The sequence below is a fragment of the Amphiura filiformis genome, chromosome 19, assembly GCF_039555335.1.
Source record: "Amphiura filiformis chromosome 19, Afil_fr2py, whole genome shotgun sequence".
Classification (NCBI taxonomy): Eukaryota; Metazoa; Echinodermata; class Ophiuroidea; order Amphilepidida; family Amphiuridae; genus Amphiura; species Amphiura filiformis.
The window spans coordinates 36,441,564-36,465,526 of record NC_092646.1 but is presented as its reverse complement, the minus strand read 5'-3'; positions in this window follow the sequence as shown (position 1 = coordinate 36,465,526).

The window sequence follows — 23,963 nt, the reverse complement described above, 5'->3', positions numbered from 1 at the left end:
GGGCAAGCGAAGCAATTTTGTTTGGCTGCAGCATCCCTTCAGTATCTCCCAGGAGGTGCTGTACATACTGTAAGTACAGTGTGCGCGGCCGGCCCGGTTTCCTCTTCCCATGTGGTGTAATATAAAGGGCATATTCTTTCACAGGCTCGTGAAATTTGAGTTGATGAATCTTGACTCTGGCAATCAGTGGAGTGGTGTTGGTCAGATTGTAGATGGTTTCATTTGGGATTCGATCCACACGCTTGATGTTTAACATGACTCTGTAGCAACATGTTGCAAAGGCATTGATCTTGTTTTCCATGTCCTTGGTGATTACCCATGACTCGCACCCGTACAGAATGCAACAGAGTGGGGAACATGGAGTTCATGCAGTGCCACATGTGGTAGTGGGTCTAAGAAAAGACACATATTCTGCTACTGCTCCGACGAGTGCGTCGTTGCAGCACTGGTTGCAGAACGTAAAATACTATGCCCGGGATTCAATTATGAGCATGCGAAATGCAACACACAGCCATGCCGTAAGTATAAACTAAGCTTGAAGGCAAGACATGCACCAAACACACTTTTTTAAACTAAAAATGGTAGGGACTTCATAGTTGGTGTATATATCACCATAGACGAAAATATTAGAAAAGTGTTAACATTTTCTTAATTTGCATAATTTTATTGGCGGCCATCTTGGATTTTCGGTGTTGGATTTAAAAAGGGCGAATGTACACAACCTTTTTTTATTTAAAAGTGCTCTTTTGTTATTTAAAAGATAAAATTAGTAACAAATATTTGCCAGATTTGATTTTTTCAAAACAATGCAGATATTTCAAAATAATGAAAAATCAAAAAAGAGTGCCAAAATCGGCATTTTGGCTCAAAAGTGGTGGCAAAACACAAAAACGGAAAACTAATTCAAAAATCTAAATATATTTTAGATAACTTTGTCGGAGCAGTAGCATGACCTGTGTCTTGTCTTAGAACCACCACCACACGTGACACTAACAAAATAGACATTCTGTGAAAATTTCTATCAAATTGGTTGGGAAATGGCGTACATTTGCTATTTTGAAGGCGCAAAAATGAGAAAAATCCGAAAAACATCTTGAAACACAGGAAAGAAAAAGATACACCAACTTGATGTGGGGAAACATGTAAAATACAGACTAGACAGTATAAAGGGAGGACAAAAACAGCAAATGTAGGCATAAGAAGCAGGCAAAGTTCAATAGCCAAAAATTACCAGTTCCAAGGCCTTAGAACTGGTAATTTTGGCTATCGAACTTTGCCTACTTCTTTATATTTGCTGTTTTTGCCCCCCTGCATACTGTCTAGTCTGTATTTTACTTGTTTCCCCACATCAAGTTGGTATACCTTGCTCTTTTTCTTTCCTGTGTTTCAAGATGTTTTTCCTGTTGTTCATTCAAGATATCCTCTTGTATCATTTATTGATCCTTGATGTGCTTTGTGTCCTCGTCCGTTGGATTCACCATTACCCACTTTATCTTGAAACACCTTTTTAAATGTTTATGCAAATTAGATGGCAATTTATTATATGCAACATGTAAAAGAAGCAAGCACTTGATTTATAACAATTTGTTGTGAAGATAACTCGATAAAAGCTTATTTGCTTTTTGAGATACAGATTTTTGACTGTAAAAATATTACATATCACCACTTGAAAAACAATAAAAATATCACTGCTTGAAAAAACAATAAAATAATTCATTTGATCGCGGAAGATGCTTCACTTCAAATTGCAGTTTCTTGGGAACCGTAAGTGCGATTTTTGTGGAAGAAAAAAGTCTGCTCTTTTACCTGGAATTTTACCTGACAATGAAATATGACTATAAATTGGGTGTTTTAGTCCATGTCTTGCCTTATTAATGTCAAACATTTAGAATTGACCAATAACAAGCGTAACATTATATAAAACACAAGCAACTCCACACAAGACACACATACCGGTATTAACTTTGCTATTTGCACAAATACGGATAACACTCAACTACAACTATTGCAGTATTTTGCTGCTGTTGCTGCTACTACTAGCTACAACAAACTATAGTGCAGCCCGTTACTCAGAAGATCCGGTAGTCAGAAGACCCGCTATTCAGAAAACCTATTATTCAGAAGGCCCGCTAGTCAGTAGCGGGCCTTCTGAATAACGGACTATCTGAATAGTGGGCTTTTTGTTGTATTTTATGTAAAATTCCCGCTGCTCAAAATGTTTTCTAACTAACAGGTTTTATGGCTACAGGGCTGTATCCGTTACCCAGAAGACCCGCTACTCAGAATGCCCACTATTCAGAATTCTGATTAGTGTGCTGTTTTCATAATTTGATAGAATTGATTTAGCCCTAACCCTAACCCTAGCCCTAGCCCTTACCCTAGCCCTAGCCCTAACCCTAACCCTAACCCTAACCCTAGCCCTAGCCCTAGCCCTAACCCTAACCCTAAACCCTAACCCAAACCCTAGCTCAAAAGGCCCAAAGGCCTGAAGCGAGCACCCCCTTACACTGCCCTAAGTTACAACATACAATTACACAAACTTAACAAATAAAAGAAAAAAAGAAAGAGCATGCAAAGAAAGAACCAATATAAATATTTATAACATTTCAATAAATAGACATTCCACAGTTCACACAAGAAATTGATAGTTGATAATGACCTTGTACTGTCACGAATCCAGTGATCGGTACTGAGGGTTGTAGCATAGATTATGTTTTTTGATAATATATGGTTGTAGTCAGTGATAAAAAATATAAACCCAAATCTATATAGGTAACAACATAATTATTTCGTTTTAATGGTGAATATTCCGCCATTTTGATTTATTGATAGCCCCTAATTTCATGATTGAGTTTAAGAAAGGGTATTTTGTTTTTTCAAAATTGTCTCGAAAAGGTGCCAATTTTGCATCGTTTTTTAGCACAATTTGTGAACATTTTCCAAATATTGGTATGTTTTTCATCAAATCTGGTTTAAACTTTTATAGTCGGGTAGCTCGGACCCGGGGGGCACTTCAATATGAAATGGATATAGGTGTAGGGCTGGCACTTTCGCAGTAAGGGGCATTCGGTGAGAGCAAAATGTAAAACATATGGGGTCAATGGTGAGAGCATGTTTTTTGGCATTCGGTGAGAGCAAAATGTAAAAAATATGGTGTCATTGGGCATGTTGGGTGAGAACATGACCTTTTTTATATGGAACCTTTGGGTGAGAGCCGAAACAGCGCCACAGAAACCTTGAAAATCGAATTTCTAGTTCTAAATGGCTTCAAATTTCTTTGTTTTTTTTTTTCAAAATAAGTAGCAAAATCAGTGATAAATGAAAGTTGCTGTTCAAATTGAACTTGTAAGGGTCTTTGGGTGACAGATCAAATGGGAAAAATAGGGGGGTCTTCGGGTAAGAGAGCATGTGTTCGTAAAAAACTATAGTGTCTTTGGGTGACAGCGACGCTGAAAAAGGGGGTCGTAACAGCCCTACATACGCGTCACCTCCAAAGTGGGAGTGCCCCCGCGGAGTTCGGAGTCCCAGCCGCACATGCCCTAGACTACTCTGTAGTCCACTTGCCCATTGTGCATACTCTGGATATTGTATTTAAGCTTAAAACTCTGATTTAATTAATGTGTGCACAATTGATAGATTTTTACAACTGATCTTTTCAGTCACCGTACTCCCTCTGTTTGTTAGCTTCCCAAGTGGACTACTGACTTTGGATTGCGGTTAGCATTTTTAACACGGGACTCTATGGAGAGTTAGGCCAATTTCTGGCCTAACTAAAATTGGTCATGATGTAATGCATCTTTAAATGAATCTGGCTTGTGATTGGTCGCCCAGATCTCGTTATTGTTTAAATCCTCCCGACACGTACCATTACCAGTAACTATACATAGTACACAATTCGTCGTCCGTATTCCATAGTGGCGTATAGTGGGGCGCCGCGAATAAACAACTTTTCGAGAAAATCGGGTTTGAAGAAATGCCAATTTAAAATCGAGTTGTGTAAATCAGACATTCATTATATTTTGTAAATGATGTGAAATTTCTGTAGTAAACTAAATAGATTTTATTGTTATATATTTTTCAAAAGAAATAAATACATACTTTTGCTGGCAAACTGACAATAAAACTATACGTCACTATGGAAAACGAACAAAACGCAATACCCTAACCTTTTTTCGTATTCCATAGTGGCGTATCGACCATACGCCACTTTTATACACATTTTTTATAATTATGAAATATCGGCAAAATGAAAAACATCGTATTCCATAGTGGCGTATAGGTCCGATACGCGTACGCCACTATGACATACGATGTTTTTCATTTTTGCCGATATTTCATAATTATAAAATGTATAAAAAGTGGCGTATGGTCGATACGCCACTATGGAATACGAAAAATGTCACTTTGTAACTATACGCCACATTTAATTAATCAATTACTAATTAATTAGCTAATTATGACTGATGAGACTTAGAAAAAATGAAAGAGAACATCATTAAAGACATATGTGCCAATTTTCAAAAAAATGACCAAAAATCACTATACGCCACTATGGAATACAGCCGACGAATTATCTATGGAATGCGGCGCTTTTGTGCTGGCGCGAAAGTTGGTGGATGAACGTACGCATCTAGCGGGTATTGTACCACCATGCTTAGTCTTGTGGTTAGATTTGATGATAAACAAGTATGACTGACAGTGTGTTTTAGAGAACGAAGTCCCGGGGTAAAGTTCTGCTTAAAAGTGAAAGTCCATAGTCGATTTTTAACTCGGGACTTTCGCGATTAATACTGGTAGATTCTAAAATCAGAATTGTTCAGTATTGAAGTGCCAATATAATTATGACATGATATGTTGCATTCAATAATATAAGCCTACGTACACTTTACTTTTACTGTCACTTATATAATTATATAAACTTTTTCATAACAATTTATACTAGTATTTTGATGTAATAAATATCAGTATAATTTCGAGTTCAACTGAAATTTATCAACAATCGATTATGGCATAGTCTACACATGCCCACACAAACCAAAGCTTAATATATGCACTGATGAGTAGGTCCTATCGTCTTACACTTATATCCAGGGTTATATTTGGGTAACATTAAGTTTGTTCTTGTTCTATTCTTTTCTTCTACGGTATATAGCGTACTGGGGTGATTGGGGAACATGGAGTTCATGCAGTGTCACGTGTGGTGGTGGTTCTAAGACAAGACACAGGTCATGCTACTGCTCCGACAAATGCTTCGTGGCAGCACGTGATACACAATGTCCGGGATTAAATTACGAGCATAAGCAATGCAACAATCAGGAATGCCGTAAGTATGCCTATATGAACTAAACTTTAAGTCAAACATTGAGAAAGTGACAATATAAAACATAAAGCAAATCCACATAAGGCTAATGAAATGAAATTATTAGTTTCCCGTCACCCGCCCTCATAACTTTTTCAATTTGACCAAAACTTTCATTATTTTCATATAAAAGTCAATTATCTGAAAATTGAGATGGAAATAATCAAAATTGAAACTCTCAAAATGTGACATCCCTGCTGATCATAATCAGCAGTTTTCTTAGTTGTAGGGGTAGAGGATGTGGTAAATAATGACCATTTAAGGATTACCTCATCATGTTTCTAGTGATTACAAAAATTGCAAATTTCTTTTCATTTTAATAAAAACAAATTCAAATCTTTTCTCAATCTGTTGCAAAATGTCTGTAATGATGATCTTAGCATTATTAATACCTGTATTGAGCTGGTCTTTTATCAACAATATAGGTAATAGCCATATAAATGAACCTTTTGACAATAATGAAATTTTCCAAAATAATGAATAATGAAATCATGACCTCATATTTCACTGAAAAAAAATGTGACGGGAAACTAATCATTTCATTTCATTTGCCTAATATATATACATATCAACATTGTTATTTGCACAAATTAATACAGATAACACACAGTATAAGTATTGCATTAGGCATATTTCGCTGCAAACTAATCAGGTCCACGACAGTCTCAGTCAATCTGTAGTAAACGCATCCGAAACACCTATAACGATTTGGGAGTCACCGCGGCTCTCGTATCTTCTTCATGACGTTCTAATAGTCTCCTCCGCAGCCAGTTTGGTTACGCTCCCTCCACACAAACAGTCTGGCAATTGCCACTTATAACACCGTTTCTGATTGGCTACACAGAACAGACACAGAGCTGTGCATCCGGGAACTTGATTGACCTCAGTCAGTTGGTGAGCGATGCAATCTCGCACGTGCTTACTTCCGGGTTTAAATTGCTCATGAATATGAAGTAGCCGTCTAGCCGATCGACCAATTGAAAGCCTTGTTTGACGTCAAGCTGGATGACGTCGTTAGAAAACCGTTAGCCAATCAAAAGGAACCAGTTCGTTATCATTGGCAGACTGTTTGTGTGGAGCCTGAGCGGAACCAAACTGGCTGCCGTGGAGACTAGACGCCCCAATTGCCTTGATCACCGGTCGGGTCTGAACCTGCGCGCAATATTAAGAGACTAATTAGCTGCACCTCTTTGAATCCTAGATACATTTTAGTCCGACACCTCCTCCCTTGCAGCTGTTAATGGCCATGTACAATCAAGAATCCAGTGAGGGTTAGAGTGTAGTCAGTGATAAAAATCCCTTTAAAAGGGATGTACCGGCAAAGGGATGAATTATACAATGAGTATTTATAGTAACATCAGATTTGTTTAAAAAAAATATAAATATATGGTAAAAATAATTTTAAAGTGTAAAGATTATAATTGTTTGAACATTTTGAGCCAACCCCCATGTGTTGCGATTCTCTCCAAATAGGTCGCATTCAAGTTGCAAAATTCTGAATTCTGATAACTTGATTGGAAATATAAAACTAAATCTAGATATACAACTCTAGTACATATCGTGTTCCTAAATGGTAAAAGAGATAATGAAATTAGATCATTCCAGGAAGGATTCGCTTATTCATATAGGCCTACAGTGAGAAAAGACGTTTTTATTTACACGATGGGGAAATACCATCTACGCGGCATATTTGAACTTCGTGTAGGCATAATTCTAAAACAAATTAAACATGTTAAAATCACATGGGGAAAAGTCGCCCAAAACTGACGTAAAATTAGTGCTGCGTGAACTGGCAATGTGTTACTTCATTATTTTGTATGAGTTGCAACTTGACCAAATTTACCAGTACAGCCATAACTTTAAATTCAGAAGCAGTTATTACAATATAGAAAGACAAAAACCCAAAACATCTTTAACCCAAATTCACTTTTAAGGTGGCACGCAGGATCACGCAAAGTGAGAAATTTTAAACATCGTTTTATATTGTATCTTTAAAAATAATGATGATAAGTATATAAAAGTATACATTTTCAGAAAGGAAATGATGCAAGGAATCCAACTAGCACGGCGGATTCCTGCAAAATTGAGTTTTTGAGAAAAGCGCCAAATTTCATTTTCCATGTCAATTTTTTGCGGTCCACCATAACAACTTACCCTAAATATCCAAATTGATGAAAATTGCATTTTTCTTCGTTTTAAAAATATACTTTAAAATATCCAAAATTTTGGTCAAAGTTTTAAAAAAAGTCAAAATTTGACCTTTTTTGACGCATAGTTTTAAAATGCAGGAAAAAATCAAAAATTTGAGAAAACCTAATCTAGTTTTGTGTCTTTAGAACACAAATGCAATTTTCGTCAATTAGTACTTGGCACAAATTTTAATGAATACATGTATACTCGTACAATCAAGTAAAATATCATTTATTTTCCTAAAATAATAATAATCATATAATCAAAAACTATCACATTTAATGAAATAACACTGTACAAGACATGCAGCCAGTGGCATGGAGGTAATGTCCCCAGGAGGAACTCTTGCCCTCCCCCCCAGTAAAAATCCAAAATTTCTACTATTTGCGGCAAATTTACTAATTCCCCATCAATAATCCCCCCCCGATAAAAATTCTGATTCAAACGACATTTTTATTACAGCTCAGTGGCGTGTGTGGGGACAATGGGGCTCATGGGGAGCTTGTAAAAATCCGTATTCGGGGCAGTTTGTCGGATTTATTCCTCCAGATCGCATCCAAGACAGATACAGAACGTGTGTCGGAAATACTGGCAGTTGTCGTGGATCCAATGAAGAAAGTCGAAAATGCAAAAAAGATGGTAAATTATATGTGTCTCTTTGTATCCCTGTTTTCTTTGATGTTTCTGAACCCGTTAAATGTTATACCGTAGAATTCCGTCTAGAAGCATGCCTCTAAACGATGTTTTTTGGACACAAGAGACAAGAGGCAGACACTCTCAACAAAAACGTTATTTGGAGTTTGAACAACTATATTACTGATAAAGGTGGCTGTACAAACATGTATATTTGTAAGACCAATCTATTGCAATGTTTTTGAGAAGGGTATTGGCCTTTCATATCTTTCGTTAAAAAAAACTTCGTTTAGAGGCATATACTCGTATGCTTCTAGACGGAATTCTACGGTATTGCATTAAAACCAAAGCGTAAAAGGAATTATTATTTATATCAGGCTTTTGAGCGATACAATAAAACTGTATATTGTACAATATTTGCAAAATACCCGGATGCAATGCAATATTACTCCAAACAAAGTTTGAATTATTATGTATTATGTTGGGAATATTAATTACGCCATAATGTGAGTTACTATATGACAATTGATCATACACATGACACTCAAGGTTTCTTAAGATACAGCTCTTTGACATCTCTGAATACATTATTTTAACAAATGTTTCTGAACCGGAAAGGCAAGTATTTCGACTGCTCAGTGCCAGAAGTGGGTAAGTACAATAGCTGCCTTTTGAACATTTGGCAATTTATACACAGTATATTGTTCATCTACACATGGCAGCTACACATGGCAGCTATTGCACTTGCCCACTTCTGGCACTGAGCAGTCATTATTCATTGGTTCCGCCTCCGGAGCTGCGCAGAGCATGCAGAGCGTGTTATCCATCTTATCCGGATAAAAAAAATCCGGATAACGGTTTTGATCGGGGTTGTGATAATTCTCAATCCTCTTCGGCCCGGAGTTGATTTTGAATGTTTCCTTAAAAAAACGTCTTGGGGAAAACTTGAAGAACAGTCGCGGGAACTGCACATTAGTCAATCAGGGGAATCGGGACATCTTTTTCTCGTTTTGCATCCATTTTCTTAGAGTATAATACCCTTTTTCACTTCTCATTTTTATTTGTTTTATTTTAGCAGGATCATGTTTTGCTTCCGACTCTATGGTTCGCGTGAAACTACTCACCAAAGATGACGGCACGAAAATAGAACGTAAACGAATGGATCAACTGAAAGTAGGAGATAACGTCGAAAGCTTTGACCCGGAAACCAACTCGGTAGCATTTTCCGAAGTGTACTTCATATCTCATGAAGATGAAACCAGCAACTCCTCTCGCTTGATAAAGTTAGTGTTCGGATTCGAGGATGAGAAAGAGTTATCTCTTCGTCTACATTCAAAGCATTTGGTATACGCGTGCAGTGTTGAGGAGAAAGCTGAACCAAATGTAGCACCCGTCACTGATTCCTGTCATTATCCACCGATGAATCCAGTAACCGCTGGGAGTGTGAAAATCGGCGATTTCGTGTGGCTGAGAAATTCTGCCGGTAAATTCACGCCAAAACCGGTGATCGACATCGGCGAGTCCTGGAATGGCATTCGACATCCAATGACTCTTAACCATTACATCGTTGTAGATGATGTTTTGGCGTCTGTTCATATGTATGATGAAGGGCTATACAGGCAGGTTACGGCTCCGTTGAGGTTACTGTATGGCATCAGTCCGTCTATTACCGACACAAGTCTGGTTAAGAAGCTAGTCCAAATGTGGGATAATGTTGAAGAAAAACTCTTGTAAATCATTTAAGGCACAGGTTTGGATACATTTATATGTAGTTAAGAAAATATAACTCGATTGGTATTAAAGCTAACATCAGCTATAACTATTTGGGCAAATTATGTTTGTTTGAAGTAACATAAGAGACAAACAAAAAATATTTTAATCTCGCGGTCTGTTTATTTTTCTCTCTCTCCTTTTTTGTTGTAGTCTTTTCTCTTCAGGTTAAACCAAGTTTGAGGTGCAAATACGTACAACACCAATGATAACATGATAAAGATTCATTTAATAAAAAACGTCCTTCAAAATGAAAATTGCCCACGGGCATGTAAATTCACGGTCGAACGAAAATTTGTTTTATTTTGCTTTATTTCATTTTTACTGAACCATGGCATGGTATCGACCTTTAATAGTGTATAATTATTACTAGCTTACTAAGTTACTTACCAATGCTTACTGACTAACCTTTTGGTCTGAATGGGCATATCTAAAAATGCCACGAATGTATAAACCCCCGAGGAAAAGGTAAAGAATATAATAAAAACATTTTCCAACCCGGGAGTGACACTCATCATATTCCTATTCCTATTTCGGGTGACAGTGATATATACCATAACCTACTGTCGAAGCCCCATGGTTCAGCTATAGTGCGGTAACCGCTCTTATTACTAATGTATAACGGAATGAAGTGAAATTTACTTTCCAATAGAATTTATCTCCAAATCGAGTGATTTTATTAAAATGATGTACGAAATAATGATTGCTGCCGGGGTGCCTGATTGTGTTGACAAAACAAAAACATATGTATCATTGTTTTTGATATATTATATTATGCTCACGAAACAGAATTTATCCAGATGATCTGCTGGGAAAATCAGTACCAAAATTTAGTTTCTCGTGAGTGGTATTTTAACATTCTTTCTTTAACTCTCTCTGTTTTGGAATAAACAGTTGCCTATTCGCCGTAGAAGTAGTGATGTAATAGGATTATTTACCATATCAATGGGTTAACGCTATTTTTGAATTAATTGCCCTGCACTATAAGGAAAATACACTCATCACCTGCGTATGTATGCAATGATAGATTGACTACGATAACGCTCTTTTCAAAGAACTTACCTTACAGGTGCGGGTGATCAGCATGATGTGAAAATTCTATAGTATTATATACGATCCAGGTCTTTCCTGTAAAGCGTAACGTCTAGTGCAGGGCAATACATTCAAAAATAGTGTAAACCCATTGCTATCTTGATTATTATTGTAACATGCAATGAAGCTTGATTAGGCTATGGTCTATACCCGGGTGTTCTTCCTAAGAAATGGTGGACGGGGATGCTCAATGGTTTTGAGGTGCATTTTCATCGTTTTTGGTATACCAATGAGGTTGTTTCGGGTATTTTAATGACCCCTTATTTCTGTGATGGTATTGGGATGGGCTGTTGTTTTCTTTTCTTTTATGCACTTTTGTTTGTAAAAAATGTGTACATGTATACTGATAGGTGTTCATTGTTTATCTTTTTGATTCCGGTATACTCTCTATTAAAGTATCTTTACGTGTTGTGTTTTTCAAAATGTTTAAGTAGCAATTTTTTGCAAGTAGGATTAATGATGACTTGTGTGCCAAAGCCTTTTGTGTGCCAAAACTGTTTGATGACAGTACTTACATTGAAATAAATAGGTACTTGATTGAAAAATTGAAAGTACGTATATCATGTTGTGTGAATCTTTTTTGTCAATGCCGCACTTTAATAACAGGTATAATGATGGGTCGCCATTTCAGTAAAGATGGTATAGAGGTGGGTTGGTTAACTGATACAAGCGAGGTATAGTAATCGGGTGGTTTTTTTTTTTTTTTTTTTTTTCACTACGCAGGTATAGAGATGGTTAACATTCTGAAGTCTACTTTTAGCACAATACAATACCTACAATACCCCGTACATATTTTCCAGCCCCCCCCCCTCCCTCTGGAGGATGGGAGAATCGAAAACAATTCATCCGTTCAAAATGTCTGATCCCCCTTGTTTTCCCATCAAAATTGCCTCATGGCTCAAATAAAACTTCAGATGCCCCCTCCAGACCCCCAAAAGTTTTCGGATTTCCCCTCAAATCAAGTTCACCCCCCCCCCCGGCGTAAATATTGATCGGTCCCTTAGTATAATTTCGTCCTCGGATCTCGCTTTGCCAGCAAACACAAATGTTTTTAAAGCGTTTTAAACATGTTATACTTTGGGTTTTGGCTTAGATAAAAATGTTTTAATGTCGGGCTATATAAAGGTCATGAAAACGCTTTAAAATGTTTTGTATGAAAACACACTACAACAATATTTTTAAAATGTTTTCAAAATGTTATTGTAAAATATTTTTGCAAACATTTTTGCCAAATATTTTGTCAACACTTAAATAACATTATAATAGAATATTTGCAGTAGGTTATCAAAAATTATTTTTGAATGTTATGAAAACGTTTTTTACCCGATATATATAACCCGACATGTAGACGTTTTCTGTCAACCTTGTTGAAAACTATTTGTGCTTGCTGGATTCGTATGTCTCTCTCGTATCTTGTTCCTTATATCTCGGCAATCTCGCATCTAGCCCTCGCATCTCATATGCAGCCTTCTTATCACCCCCGTATATCTCGTATCTTGCATTCGAACCTCGCACATTAAAATGCAGATTATGGTATCAGGTGAAATTTCATATTTTCCCCATGACCCCAGTGAATTTTAGGCCTCAAACATGTTTCGTTTGGGCGATATGAAAAATTATGTTGTTACGAGATGCGAGATACGACGGCGAGATACGAAAATGAAATGCGATAGCGAGATATGCAGGCAGGATACAAGATGACGAGATACGAAGTATACCAATAACCCACCAGTTCTTTGGATTTTACAAAAAGCCTCAAATGCGACGGGCGGGGTCGTCTTCGAAATTTTCTACAGGGATGTGGCACGCACGCTTTCGGATGTTGCCTTTCTCTATTTGCCGTCGAAGTGACGTTGTTAATCGGATTAACTACCATAGCAAAAGATGAATACAATTTTGACTATATCGCCCTGCACTACACGTGTATTGAACCATAGATGTCAAAGAAAGGCTGATCACTCGCACCTGTAAGATTAGTATCTTTGAAAAGAGCGATATTGTATTTGTTTGTTTGGTTAAACGGTCGCTCCGTGTGTAGACACGCTTGGGTCCTGATGGGACCAGGCTCAAACAAAATGCTCAAGCCAGGCTAAAAACCTATATAAGCATGCTGGCCTATATGGAAAGAGAAGTGAGAAACAGATTTGAAGACAAAGAACAAGGAAAAGAAGGCCACTCCCAACAATCAAGTTTTCAATATATGTGTGCTGACATACACAGGTGATTAGTACAATCTGCTTGAAGTGCAGGGCGATTATAAAAAATTGTATTCATCTATGCTATAGTATGGGGTTTTGACACCTTTATCCAGGGATAATGCAACCGGGATGCAAAATAATAAAAACATGAACCTTCCAAAATTAAAGCAATTAATGTGGAATTTTAAGCATTATAACCATAGTATAATATTGAACACCGCTATTGCCACAATCATAATTGTCTGGTTCTATTTTGGAAAAATGTGCTTAAGCGGCAATTTTGCGTAAAACCTGGCAACCAAAATATTTTGGTTAATTCGGGTATGCTGAATTCAAAAATTTTGTCTGCCAAGCTATATTTGAACCTCGTGACCCTAAAAAAGCGCCCACCCCCACCTCACCCATCATACAAGGCAAGGGGGAATTAAGTATTGAAGGAAAACAAAAATGTAACATACGCGTAGGATAATATAGTTACCAGGTTTCGAGGCTCATCAGGTCCAAGGTCAGTTTGCATGTTATATAGGGGTGAAATTTTAAGTTGCTCCGATTTTCGTAAAAATGGATGCAAACTGTTCCTCGTGTGTTCATGATTCTAAATCTTTTGTTGACAGCTAGTCTAAAAGTTTGTCTCCTCGGTCAGTACTTTTGCCAATGACAAATTTGCCAACTACCTGCTCTCCAGCTCTATGGATTCCTACCTTGACATTAAAATCTCCCATTATGATTGTATGGCTTACTTTGTCTTGGTTGAGAAAGCCATTGATTTTTTATACGCCGTCAACTGCATCGTCTTTATAGCTTGTGGTTGGCATATATATCTAGATGATTCTCAGTTCTGTTGGTTTGATAACTAGATGATCATGTGTGTCACTCTATCTGATGTGCTCTTATAGCTTAAAGGGCATATCTATTGCAAAAACAAGTTTAACTCCATTCGAAGAGAATAATTATTACATTACAAGTTGACACTCGAGTGACCCATCATTAAAAATTGTTCGGATTATATAAGGCGGAAATTATCCGGCTTTTGTTACTGCGCGCGTCAAAAAAGTCCCAATTCACGCTCGCCTAAATTCACATAAGCGTGCGACAGTCACGCATTACGCAACGCACAACTAGCGTAAGCATTGCACCAAACTGCGTGCATCCCATTCTATATGCACGGTGTTATTGGTCTTATTCTTTCCGCTTTATGTAAACCGAATAAACTTTAACATCATCATAATTCCTAAACAAGGGGATCTCAGAATTAGCCATACGCGTCACCAAAATTCACATAGATATTCTTAAAAGAATCAGACACCTGAGTACCAATCAGAATGTAGGGTGGGTAGAACAACAATGCGCTACATACTTTATGGAATTAAGGCAATCATCCTTCCTAAATCATCGGTGGTATCTATCAAGATATAATCTAACTTCTAAGTCACCTGAAAACGTTATGGCGCCATCTTCCGGAAGACTTTACTAGTTTTATAAAGGGGGCTTCAGCATATTTACAGTCGTGTGCTGGCATGTTCTGTATCATCGGGCATACTGTATAATCATGTTAATGTCATTTTAAGAACAACAATAAATTCCTAATTAAACTACATAATTATTTCATTGTTTTTTGCTTAGTCAGTCTTGTAGTATTGCATTAATAACCTTTTATAGCCATTATATTTTATTATACGGAGTAACCAACACAATACTCACATCTATTATAGACATAGTTACAAACTGTACTGATATCAATACAGTCTGGATCTTCAGTAAAAGCATGAAACCATGTCGTCTCTTCGTTATACGAGCCGGCTGCTTGAAAAGCATGAAAATGGTCTGCACCAACTAAGCTGTAAAGTTGTAGCATTAAAGCGGTAAGCTAATATGTAGGCTATAAGTTCTTTATACAATAGGAGATGTATAATAATGTACTTGAACCACTGCTTTGGTTCATAGTTTAAACCATGATTGCCGTGTGTGCAAAAATGACTTTGTTAGTGTTTTCCTATGTATTGTAACCTTGTCTCCTTTATTATTTGCGACGGCGAACCTGGTGAAAATTAATGTTTATTTATATAATTCCCGTCGATCATGCCACTGTTTTTCCGTGTTATATTTCCTCACAGGGAGGATGGCAATTTATTTCTCGCATTTACGGCTCTAGCTACTATGGGATATTTGCGGGTAGGTGATAAGTTTAAGTGACCGCTTATGGGTTCGAATTTCAACCAGCCTAATCATGAAGCTCCCGTGGCCAAGTGGTTAAGGCATAGGTCTCGTAAACCTGAGGTCCTGGGTTCGATTCCCAGGCAGGATCACTTTTTCTCCTTGTCTCCTTTATTATTTGCGACGGCGAACCTGGTGAAAATTAATGTTTATTAATATCTATATCATGGTTCAATATCCAGTACACAATGCATTTGATCACAAACCCTTCAGCAACCTTAGCAAAAATATCAATAATTTATATAAGCCTCAATTTATTAATGCTGGGTGCGTGTTGCTTGTTAATGGGGACAACAATAACAAGTTTCCATTGATGTGGCACAATACACTCCTATTCAAAACATCTGTTAACAAAGGCCACTTAGTTCATAAGCAAATTCCTTTGTGATTTTTGGAATTTCATCCGGACCACTTTTCAGGTTATAACTCTCTTTTAAGCTCTCTAAACACATTACATTGATAAAGAAAGGGGGGCAGGTTTCACAGCAGGCAAACAGTTGGAAACTCAGAATGATCCAAAGGACTAACATGAAAGGATACGCCCATAAACTTGGAGTTTATGCCATTAGCCATTGCCTTGTGGTTAGCTAAATTCACTCCCGGGATGGGCATGTCAAGATCAGAATTGCTGGAATTAAGCATACACATACACATACACACCCCCATACACCCCCACCGCACATACACATACACATGATATGTTGATACCATTTATCTGGTTCAGTCTGTTGCAGCTTTCTCATTCTGTCCGCAACTTTCTCACTCTGTCCGCATTATAATTCACTTTTAACTTTAGTTTTCCCAATTTCTCTTTTCACCTCATTACGCAACTGGCACCATTTTGAGGTTTCATGAACTTCAAATACTGCTTGACGTTTTGATATGAGTTTATTTATACACTGTTTATCAGTCTGATGGATTTTGAGTAGTTTAGTTACTTTCTTAATAATTAAGAAGTTCATAATTAATTTTGAGAGTCATTTTAAACATAAAACTAAGTACCCCATTGGCACCACAAAATCTGTTCCAGCTGATTTCAATACAAAATGGCAAACAAATGACGGCGACGGCGGTGTGCTTTACACTATGGAGTGTTGCGATTTCTTTGTTGTCGTGTGACAATGGTGGTGACGCACCCTTACATTGGCCTTTATTAATTGTGACAATTTATGCTAGCAAAATATACATCCGATAATTACATGTAGAATCTGAGTATTAGTACAATGATCTCAAGTAATTTTAATTGTTTGTATAAACAATAATTATTGATTACACGTATTTTAGTCATAATCATGGTCAAATCTCATTCACGGCAGTAGAAGTTAGACCATATGTATTTGGGTTACTCCATATGAAATCAAGGAGGCGCCCCACCTGACCCCCTCAGATTTGCTTTATATTTTAGTCATATGTTGTACCTGTAAAAATATTAAAAACCTGCAAATTTGAGGTTTGTAGCTCTTACGGATTTTCTGTGGCAGCCATTTAAAGTTGGAGTATGGGGGTCTAAATTTGGACCCAAAAGTTGCCCTTTAAATAAATGTCATCTTTGGGAGTCTGTGCCTTCTTTATAAAAAGAAAAAGAGGTCTGCGACTTTGTAACTGCATGCCCAATTTGTCAAAAAATAAAAAATAAAAAATTTCTGTAATTGCGCGTTGTGTCACGGGGTCATTAAATATGGAAGAAAAAATGTAAGGTTTTGTAAACTGGCAAGTTTAGCCCCCCTAAATTCACATTTTTTGTCAGATTAATTATTTTTTGTTATCACTGATGCTATATATAGGATAAATACAATGCGTATCCAAAAATTGAGGTCACAACTCATTTACATTTCGAACAGCGCCCTCACGAAGATGACATTTATTGTAAATTCAACATTTTCAGGGGGCCCAAAGTCGATGTGGTCCACCTTCAAAATTTATAAAACATCACTTTTATATAACTACTAGTCTTAAATTACAACTTTGCTAAGTCCCAGTAATTGTATAGGTTGACTTCATATAAATCAACAAGCCCAAAGTTGACCATTTTCTTATGATTGCATGTGGTGCAAATGTGCCGAATTCGGAAGGCTTGAAAGTCAAATTGGCCCCAATATTGAAAATAAAATGAAAATAAAAGTAAATAGGGCCAATAACTACGCATCTAGTCATTTATTTTCAATATTGTGGCCATTTTGACTTTTAAACCTTCCGAATTCGGCACATTTGCAGTACATGCAATCATAAGAAAATGGTCAACTTTGGGCTTGTCGTTTTATATGAAGTCAACCTATAAAATTACTGGGATTGAGCAAAGTTGTAATTTAAGACTAGTAGTCATATAAAAGTGATGTTTTATCAATTTTGTAGGTTGACCACATCGACTTTGGGCCCCCTGAAAATGGTGAATTTGCATTAATTTTCATCTACACCCACTTTTTAAATGGCTACCATAGAAAATCTGTATATATTGAAAATGAAATGGAAATAAAAGTAAATAGGACCAATAACTACTCATCTTATCATTTATTTTTAATATTGTAGCCAATTTGACTTTCAAGCCTTCCGAATTCGGCACATTTGCACTACATGCAATCATAAGAAAATGGTCAACTTTGGGCTTGTCATTTTATATGAAGTCAACCTATACAATTACTGTGACTTACCAAAGTTGTAATTTAAGACTAGTAGTTATATAAAAGTGATGTTTTATAAATTTTGAAGGTGGACCACATCGACTTTGGGCCACCTGAAAATGTTGAATTTGCAATAAATTTCATCTTCGTGAGGGCGCTGTTCGAAATGTAAATGAGCTGTGACCTCAATTTTTTGGATATGCATTGTATTTATCCTATATATAGCATCAGTGATAACAAAAATAATTAATCCAACAAAAATGTGAATTTAGGGGGCTAAACTTGCCAGTTTACAAAACATAACATTTTTTTTTGCATATTTAATGACCCCGTGACACAACGCGCAATTACAGAATTTTTTTTATATTATTTTTTGACAAATTGGGCATGCAGTTAGTGTGTATACAAAGTTTCAGACCTCTCTTTCTTTTTATAAAGAAGGCACAGACTCCCAAAGATGAAATTTATTTAAAGGGCAACTTTTGGGTCCAAATTTAGACCCCCTACTCCAACTTTAAATGGCTGCCACAGAAAATCCGTAAGAGCTACAGACCTCAAATTTGCAGGTTTTTAATATTTTTACAGGTACAACATATGACTACAATATAAAGCAAATCTGAAGGGGTCAGGTGGGACGCCTCCTTGATTTCATATGGAATGACCCATTTCAGAGTAAAGTTGTTGGAAATATTACTGTCCGCACCCCAGAAAAAAATATACTTTCCGATCTTATGAAATGAACAGATAATCAGTGGGCGAGCGTCGAGTGGTTGATTTTGGACCAATCAGTGTATATAGGAGCAAAACGCGCAATATTGCATTGGTCAATAAATCAATGAGTGATTATATTTGAGGCATGAGTCGAACACATAATCAGTATTAGGCTCGTGGGTGAGTGACAATCTCACATGACGACTGTTCAGTGCCAGAAGTGGGTAAGTGCAATAGCTTCCATAATGTAGATGAGTACAATATACTGTGTGTAAATTGTCAAATGTTCACAGGGCAGCTATTGCAGTTACCCACTTCTGGCACTGAGCGGTTGATGAATCCTCTTCAGCATGCAGGGTGCGTCGGATGTTAGTAAACTAAAATGATTGCTAATTTCTAACAATTAAAATATTCTGTTTAGCATGTGGCGTCAGTGCCTTAAGCATCTTATATATTCCTTACAAATACAGCAGCCAAGTAAATTGGATTTTAAAAGTTTCAGTTGAGACCATTTAATCCGTTCATTTGTCTGTTTGTTTGGAATATTTGACAGCAACCAATCAATCAATCTTTATTTCATTCAAATACAACAATACAATAATACAATAACAGCAAAACACACAAACCTTCTTCCGATCCTTTCTTCCCATTGCATTGCGTGGGCATGCAGGGGTTAATGAGGGTTCGTGCTATCGTATATGAAGACATGTCACCCTGTTTACGATTTTGTATCATTATCTTTAAATTAATTTGTGCAGTTGGCGGTATTTTCCGGTCTAAATTTACTTGAACTTAATAATTCAATGTAAAGTTAACAGAGTTGACGAGTTATTAACACTAAGGTTGGCTGTACCTTGTTTTCTTTACTAAAGGTAGAAGTCACATCGACATGAGTCATCTTGGAAATTGAAAATCTATTTACAAGCAAAAACTGCATAATCGGAACCTTTTAAAATGTGCCGTAGATATAAATTTAGTAACTATTACGTAGCGCATTTTGTTGTTTGGTGTGACAAACAGGGCCATAAAAATATGAATCATTTTAATGCAGCCGCTCAAATGAAAACGCTCAATCTGTTATTGTTTGTATGTTTACTGTGGTTGCTGCAATATTGCCACATGTACCTGCTACATCAAGTTATCAATGTGGTGAGCTCAAACGGGTGGGGCCCAGGGATCCTCTGGTGGAGTCCAGGGTCAAAGCTCCTTGCAGGGCAGGGAGTAGAGTCTCAAGCTCACGAGTTTTTTTAAAGGCATTTTCAAAGCATCCATATTAAGATTTCATGATCAACTTTGTTTCCTTTTTTTTATAGTTTTCTTGAAGTCGTTTAATAACGCCTTCGAGATTTCCAAGTTGATCATATTATACGATATTTACTTCTTTTTTGGCGAGTGTAGCCAATTGCCGTTGATTGTGTTAAAATAATTTTATTTTAATACAGTAAGAGTTTTCTTCCCTGTTGAGGTATCTATTACTGACAACATAATCCCCACTATTTTGTTTCCAAACCACGCATAGTCACATAGCGGAAGAATACATGGATTTGTGCACAAAAGATCTAGATCCTGAAAAGAAACGACAGGTTTTTCGCTCTCTCACACTATTTTCTTTAAAAATGTTTAGTTTATTCACCACTCGGGATTCACCGTGATCTAAATGGATCTACTGCTTAAGTAATGTTAAACCATGTCAACAAAATATAGTAGGGTTTGGGTGAAATAAGTTCAAGAAGTCAACCAGCCTAATCATGAAGCTCATGTGGCCAAGTGGTTAAGGCATAGGTCTCGTAAACCTGAGATCCTGGGCTCTCCGCAGATGGACACCATAAACCGAGACAAGGGCACCTACAACCTGAGCAATCTCTATAACCCTCTGCTGCAAAGCGACTCAAGGACTGGCAACACTTGGTCGTACAGTAGCAGAGCTTCACAACTCTGAAGAAATCCGACTGAACAAGACGGATGAAACATCAGTTGGTGAGTTTTTACCATCATTTCACCACAAATATTTTGGTTTTGTAAAAACAATCTGTAATATTTAAAACATTAAGCTATTCTCCCAAATTCTGATGAAAAGAGTTTTACACCGTATCTAATGTTCCAGAATCTTGTTTTGTTCTGTTCTGCAGTCATCTACACAATCTGGAAATACACATCTGTCTTCATGGATATATAGTTGAGTACCACCAATGAAATGAAATGAATGTGTATTTGTTTTTATGCTATGTGGAAAAGGTGCTTTCAAAATCATCAGCACTTTCAGACTGACGCGGTGTTAGAATTATATGTTTTCCCTATTTCAGTATTGATGAAAATATATCCAAAATTGTTCATGCACAGCTTTAAATTACATTTACAGAAAAGATAAGGTTGAGAAACTTTCAAATGACCTTGTATATCATTATACATATCGGTGACAAGAATATGAATTAAAGTACTTTTGATATGCATGAGGTATATCAAAAGTTAAGGCCGGTTTACACGATGCAATTTTCCATGCAATTGCCTGTTGCACAGACCTTGGAAAAAGATTGCACCGTGTATTTTGGATTTGCAAGGAATTAATCCCCCAAGCATCAGGCAAATTAATCCCCCAAGCAACAGGCAAAAAGGTAGCGACATGCTCTACTTTCAAGGTTGTTGCATGCAATCTAATCTCCTTCAGCCAATCAGCTGAATGAACACCAGCTGGTCGCTGCATTCATTTGGGAAATGTAGGGACCAACTTGATTCACCAACATTGTAGGCTACATTGTAGGCCTATGCTGTTGCTGTCAAATAAAACATCATGGCCAATTCCAAAGCAACACCTATGGCACGGAAATTCCTTGATCTGTACGAGGAACATGAAGCACGATAAGAAAAAAGAACTATAGCCCTGGACAGCACAGGTGCCATTTTGATATGATTATAAAAAATTAACCACTAAATATGTTTTGAGTATATCCCAAATCTATGACCACGCTCATGGAATTGCATGGCCACATATTGCTTCGTGTATTTCGATCAATTGCACAGCTTCATGGTTAGTGAGCACATAATCTCACCCACTAAGTAATGGGCCTTGCAATGGAAATTTCATCGTGTAAACCCACCTTTATATACTCGGTTGATTGTCTAGTAGAGTAGACGCTACAAGAAAAGCAGCGAAGTAATAAGCCAAATCGGCATTAGAAGTTTACAATGCATTGTGGGACAGTTTTTGCATTTTTAGGACACTTTGTCCTTTGACCTTTCACGGAAATTCAGAAAAATTGGTTTTTGTGCATAATCAATAAAGTTTTACTTGAATAAAACAAATCAAAAAATATATTTATTATATAAATTAATTATCTAAATATTTTTAATTGTAACATTATTAGAATAATAAAAAAATAAATAATAATTAGAGTATTTTTCCCGAAATGTCAGAGGTCAAAGTGTCCTAAAAGTGCTCTCAAAAACCGGAAGTCACAATGGCGATTGGGCTTATTACTACAACATTAGTTGAATGGCACCATTCCTGTTTTGAATTTTTTTGACTGAAATTCCAACAAATCTGGAAATTTATGTGAAGTCAAACGAAAAATGGAATGTACGTTTCTGCTGATTACTTGCTTCATTTTCTTGAAGTGCGTGGAGGCCTCACACGATCCCACTTTGCAAAGTAAGTCTTCATTTTAGTTTAATTACGAAGAACGATTCGCTGTATCCAATTAGATTCCAATCCGCCCAGTTTTGACCTGAATGATTATTTTATATGAATTTAATCACCATGAACAAATTCTGTACATTAAATTAATTTTGACTACTTCATAATTTCATTTGGAGTTCTTTATTCATTCGGCCGGCAAATTGTTGCATAATAAATTTGCTTAAATGCTATTTTATTACCATTACAATTTTATATACAAAATGAACCCCTTTTTTGCAAAATATTATACCCAATGGCCCCCCTTTTTAAAACAACATTTTATACCCTACTTCCTGACGTCGGTAGGCAAATTTTCCTGGGTACCTCCTCTGCTCTTTGGTTGGGGTTGCGGATTGTTGTAGGATTCCTACGACTTGTCTCATGATCTGAACTGAAAAATTGTATTCGCAGGTAATGTAAAAAAAATACCATTCAAAAAGTATCACAAAAATCCACAAATATGTACAAATATATGAAAATTTGAACAGGTAATCTTTGAATACACAGCTTTCAGGAAATCAATGTAGAATCAATCCAACGACTGCGTTTTACGTCGGATATAGTTATATTACGTCGGATATAGTTATATCCGACGCTAATTCACACTGCCACTTATATCCGATACTATTACCGACGTAATTTAAGACCGGTAATAAGTGATTTAAGTCCGACTGTGTGAACACGACTATAGATGTACAAATGGATGAACAAAAGGACTATATGTATGAATAGATGCGACAGGATTACCTCTATTGTATATATTATTATATTAACCCTCCTCGTCTTTGCATCTTCTCCAGGTGTTAGGCGGCTTTTATTTGCACAATCGGGAGCTCAATACCTCAGGTTGGTGCTAGCGGGAAACCAAAGATGGCCGACCAAATCCTGGTCGTCTATACACCTATCCGACTTCGCCATTACTGCGGTGTCCCTGATGTAAAACTGCGGTGTCCTGAGGTCGGGGTTCTATCCATTATTTATTGTGTGCTATACAGAATTGTACCCGGAATTGTACACAACAGTGATATTCAATACACAATCATGAGTATTGAATTACGAATTAAATCTCCGCTCTGGTACATCTGTGTTGCCGTCAATATAGGGCCAAATACACTAAACGCTTCTCGGATTGGTGTATAGTGGCCGTATACGGAATAAATATACTGCGATATCGAAGGATATCAGTTCCGTATAATATGTGCGGCAAATAGCGCTATTGGTCTGTTTATAGTGGCGACCAATACCGTATAAGATGTACTTATAGACGAATCCAAGTAGCCAAGTCATGGTCAGAATTTGGTCGGACATCTTTGGGTAGCCGCTAGCACCAACCTGGTGTTTTGAGCGTCCGATTGTGCAAATAAAAGCCGCCTAACACCTAGAGAAGATGCAAGGACGAGGAGGTTTAATAGAATAATAGCTAATAATAAATATAATGGAGATAATTCCGCAGGTAATCCCGTCGCATCTATTCATATACATAGTCCTTTTGTTCGCAAGTACAT